Genomic DNA, 5453 nt, shown 5'->3' with positions numbered 1-5453 from the left:
GTCCAGTGAACATCTTTATGACCACTACTTTGAATTCTTTATCAGGTAGATTGCTTATCTCCATTTTGTTGAGTTTTTTTTTTTTTTTTCTGGTTATATCTTGTATTTTCATCAGGAGCATTTTCCTCTCTCATTTTGATTTACTTCCTATGTTTCTTTGAATTAGAACAGCTACTTCTTCCAGTCTTAAAATAATGGCCTTAAATAGGACATTTTCTGTGTAGCCTGCTTGTGCCTGTTGGTTTGTCTAGCTGACTGGAGCTGCAGTAGGCATGGGCGGGGTATTCTGGGGTTGTCTGCATCACAGGCACCCTAGTGGGATGGCTGGAGCCAATGCAGGTGCAGGGCTCATGTGTCCTGGTGTACTTTGTTCTCGTGTTGCCTTGGTGAGATGGCTGGAGCTATTACAGGCATTGTCCTTGGGAGTCATGGTGTGCATGCCATGCTGGAGTGCCTTGGTGGGACAGCTGCAGCTTGGGTAGGTGCAGGTGGCTGCCTTGGGAGGATGGCTGTATCTGGGGCTCCCTGAGGTTGCTACCTGGCCGTGGTGCTCATCCTTTGCTCCCATCGTCACTGTAACATTGGTGGAAGAGCACATACAATGGCTTTCACTAGCCCCTCCAACTCTGGAGAGCATTACCTCATCTCTCTAGGGTTCTTTCCTTTATTTTCTAGTTGTTCTTTGAAACCACAGTTTTGTTTTGTTTTGTTTTGTTTTCCTGTGCTCCAGAGTAGCTGGGGCTGGTGTGATTAGGCCAGCTGGAGTGCCTAGACCATGCTGTTTGTGCTATCAAGATGGAGTAGAAGCATAAATAATGATGTTTGCCAGCTTCTCCAGTTCCAAAGAATATTTTATAGGCCCTCCATGCAGACATTCAAATGCTGGTTCCCTTAAATTCTCATCACCATTTCAAACTGAAGTGTTTTTCCTGCACCTCAGGGTAGGTGAATCTGCTCCCAGTCCTTCATTATCCCTCCCCACTGAATATTGCAGCCGTGGAAACAGTTCCAGAGGTTACTGTGTCTCTGTATCCCTCACTGTTCTCTGTGTGGTCCCCCAAATGTGCAGAAAGCTGTTAAGTCAGCCCTCAGTTTTGTCCAGGAGGAATGCTCTATATGTAGGTACAGATGCAGTGTGTCCATGGAGAAGGTGAGTTCAGAGACTTCTTACATCGCCGTCTTGGACTCTGTCCCTTTCTCTGATTAATTTTTAACCTAGTCTTTTTCATGGTATAGATATAGCTAATGTTAGTTAAGTGTTGTGTGTTTTAGTAGAGTAAGTATGTTCAGTTGTGCAAATTTAATTTTAATTTCTAGCTTCTTCCTTCAAAGAGTATCCCATTATATATTCTCTGTTATTTATAATTAACTTTCTTCAAATATAATTTCAAAATATTTTACATGCATTTATCATTAAGTGGTGATTAATGATCCACATGCAATTTTTAAAGACTTGGTAAGACTCTTTTCTTCTCCTCTAGCTTCTAGAGGAGAATTTTTTAATGTCAAAAGATAGGCCATCCCAGATCAATTTTATCTTAGGACTTCCCCAAATTAAGCTGTTTAGTTTGAAGTTACCAGACTAGGTTCATCAAAAAGTTTGATGGATAGAGTCTGATGACTTGGAATTCTAGGTGCTGAGTTGTTTTTTTTGCCAAAATGGACACGATGCTATCCGTTTTCATTTCAAGCAAATGCAGCCCAGTTGTGCCCATGGATCCGTCATCAAACACAGCTCAGATTTCAGCTTTAACTTATCTAAATATAGGCTTACTGTGAGTGACAAGATCCCAGTAAATGGCATTCTCTGCCATCCTCTTTGATTTTGTTTCTAGTAGGATGACTCATGGATCTGCTTTGCCCTAGAAAAAGTTTCATTACACTAGAGAGTTTTCATTGAGAAAAAACATCATTGACAGATCAGCTGCCACCCTGACAACCTGGGTTGTTATTCGGCTGTCTAGAGATCAAACAGTATTTACTTTTCTAACACTGACCATCTGAAGGGAATTTTAACTCCATTTCTGTGCAGTCTGATGCTGTCAGGTGAAAAGACAATTGAAAGTTTACAAATATAGATAGAGATGCTTTGGTTTCTTGGTGGAACCCCATTAAACTCTCAATGTTAAAATACTTGGATATTTTATCGTATCGTGATTTTTTTGAAGGATACAAAAGATTACTTATTTTGATTTTGTATTTTAGTCAGCTAATAAAAGCATATACAAACACAGGTTTAATATGAAACCTTCTTGCTATACCTGTAATATACTTCTTGCTATATGTAATTACAATACCTTGAGGCATGGGTTTCATTAAGGAAACTGTTCTTGGGTTCCACTGACTCTTTTGAATGAATGATACATGCCATTAAGCCACTGAATTTGAGTACTTAGTTTCTCATTCAAAAGGTTACCCAGTGGTTCAAAATGGTCATGATATATCCATTCTGGGCTTTGGTGCAGGTGTCTGTTGTAATGTGATCTTTCTTTGTCTTGAGGGACTTTGACATCCTCATTTCCCACTTGGAGCATCATGCAATTTGAGTGTACACCGAGCTGAAAAGTGATTCCTGTAAGGGGGATTCAGTTTCTCCTTCACATGTTTTCAGAGCAGTCAGAATGTTTTCCTTCCCACAGATATGGAACACAGGAGGCTACTTGTTGATAGGTTTTATGACTGATGAGGCTAACACTGCCTTACTTGCTACTCCGTTTTGTATTTTCACGGGTGGGAAGAGGTTCAGGGAGCAAGTTAGAAAACCGTGGAAATCTTTCAATCAGAAAACTGTCCTCTCCTCTAATCTTTCTTGTTACTTCCTCATCAGACCCTCACTTTCTGTTCCAGAGTTCTTAGATGATTAACTACTCTCACTTTTGAAAACCAGAGATGTGAGAGAGATCACACTTGAGATTTTATTATTACCTTTGATTTTGCAAATTAGTTCACATGGGTAGGAAGGTCTGTGAAGATCAATATGTGTTTTATAAAGTCACACGGTGGTTGGTGGTTACTCGGATCTATGTCTTACGGTCAGTCTGCTCCATGTATTTAAATTGTCCATTAGGAATCTGGAGCAACAGCCCTAGCCTCCTAAGTCCTGAAGGGGTGAAGGATTGTGTGCCACTCTCTCTGGAGCCACTTCTGAAGTTGCAAAGGCGGTCAGCTGAGACTTTAACCCTACCAAAAACTGGGATCCAGTTTCCCTGGGTGAGCCCCAGGAACCCACAAGGTTACTAACTTTTAGTCTTCTGTCTATAACCTCATTAGACTTTGGTGGGTCCTAGGCACTTTTGCCTTCATGGTCCCTTCTTCCACTAAAAAAAAAAAAAAAAAAAAAAAATATAACAACTTTTTACAACTATATTGGTATAAAGACAAATATAATCCAGGCTAAATTCATTTGTGTATATTTACTACTATTATGTTCATTTTTCTTCTAATTTTATTTTATTTTTTTTAAGATTTTATTTACTTATTCATGAGAGACACAGAGAGAGAAAGAGGCAGGGACACAGGCAGAGGGAGAAGCAGGGTCCCTGCGGGGGAGCCCGATGTGGGCCTCAATCCCGGGACTCTGAGATCAAGCCCTGAGCCAAAGGCAGATGCTCAACCACTGAGCCACCCAGATGTCTGTCTTCTAATTTTAAAATGAAAAAAAAAAAAAAGTTAGGAGCCCATAGAAGTATTATGGGCCCCGGACACTGTGCCTAATGAATAAGTATGTCCTGCCATCATTTATTTGACCAAATACATTTTTCTTTGTTCTATCATTTAAACTGTAGCCTTTCTCTTCGATGATGCCTAGACCCTGCTCATACCCTGCAAAGCATTTTACATGGAATTCTACCCAGAGCATCAGCTACCAACTGGTGATGTATCTTTACTGAAAATGATCACCTACAACCATGGCCCTGCTACCTAATTCCAAGCACTGCTGCTTGCTAAGAACCTTCAGTGCCTCGCTCAGTCCCTAAGTATGACCCTATGGGATATTGACACAGGCCCGGTGTACACTTGGGTCATATCAGCTCGGTATTTGTGCCACCAGATTATTTTCCAATAAGGTCGATCCTATAGAAGTCCCTCTTAAGCCTGATTTTCTTTCTTCCCTTTCAGAGTCATCCAACATGCCTCACTGAGGAGTCTACTGGTTACTCTGACTGCTGGCAAGATATGCAGGCCCCAAAAGTAGACCATTATGAGTAAATCCTATATCCTGGAAAATAATTTTATTCTTCTTTGTGGCAATGCAAACCAAGTTAGAGCTCAGGTTCCACTCTGCTATTCCTCCCACTAACCCATCTACGCAGCTTCCTGGGGAGTTATTTTACCTGTGACCACTTTCGTTCATGCAATGAATTTAGCAGACGCTTGTTGAAGGCCTCCTTTGTTCCAGAAGCTTTGCCATGTGCTCCCTTATTGCCTACAGATTCTAAGAGCAGGTACTCTGAAATTTTGGGATTAAAATTAGAGCTCAGTTATTTTTTTTGTTGTTGTTGTTTTGTTGGGTCTTTCATTATGAAAATAAAACATGTTTGTTTGTTTTTTTAAATCCAAGCATTTTTTTTAAATTTTTATTTATTTATGATAGTCACAGAGAGAGAGAGAGAGAGAGAGAGAGAGGCAGAGACACAGACAGAGGGAGAAGCAGGCTCCATGCACCGGGAGCCCGATGTGGGATTCGATCCCGGGTCTCCAGGATCGCGCCCTGGGCCAAAGGCAGGCGCCAAACCACTGCGCCACCCAGGGATCCCTAAAACATGTTTTTGGAAAAAAAACTCTCAAATAATAGCTAAGAGTACAGGGAGGCAGTTTGGGATGTCTCTCTAATTCTACCATTTATATTTCTTCAAAGGCAATGGTCTTCATCCTTCTTTTCCTTTTCTCTGCTGTTTTCAAAACTTTGGATTTCTCCTTCACTCTGAAACTTTTTTCTGTCCTTCACCTGTTATGACACTACTTTTAAAATTTTCTTAATTTTTAAGTTCCCTTTCAAAGGGTTTTTCCTGTAAATTCAGCTGACTCTCAAATTTTATTCTTGAGATTTTTTTCTAGTTTACTTGTTTGTTTCTTCTTATTTGGTTCTTTTAATGTGTCTTCAAGTTTAAGGACATGGGGAATTGTGCATATAAATATGCTATGTCTCCTTTCTTGGAAACAACTTTTTAAATTCATCTGTGTGTATCTCCATTTTATAAATCTAAGATCTCTGTGACCCTAATGGTGTGTACTTGCATTTCAAAATATGTGTTTAATAACTATTATCTAAAGATTTCATATATGACCTCTTTTGGCCATGTAATTTTCAGACAAATTTCCATTTGGCGGTTGGGAAATCATTCATTCATTGATTCATTTACTCATTCATTCACTTTATAGTTACAAGTTTTTATTTAAATTCCAGTTAGTTAACACATAGTGCAATGTTAGTTCCAGGTGTAGAATGCATC

General features: G+C 39.8%; 1 long non-coding RNA gene across 1 annotated transcript; it reads left to right on the top strand.

Annotated features, from left to right (window-relative positions):
- Positions 1-2415: 2415 nt before the first annotated feature.
- Positions 2416-4472, top strand: LOC119864495. Its single transcript, XR_005374316.1, has 3 exons — positions 2416-3232; positions 3786-3872; positions 4120-4472. It is a non-coding gene; the product is annotated as an uncharacterized LOC119864495 (long non-coding RNA).
- The last annotated feature ends 981 nt before the right edge of the window (positions 4473-5453 follow it).

Source organism: Canis lupus, chromosome 19, assembly GCF_011100685.1.
Source record: "Canis lupus familiaris isolate Mischka breed German Shepherd chromosome 19, alternate assembly UU_Cfam_GSD_1.0, whole genome shotgun sequence".
Taxonomy (NCBI): Eukaryota; Metazoa; Chordata; class Mammalia; order Carnivora; family Canidae; genus Canis; species Canis lupus.
This window is presented reverse-complemented; position numbering and strand designations above follow the sequence as displayed.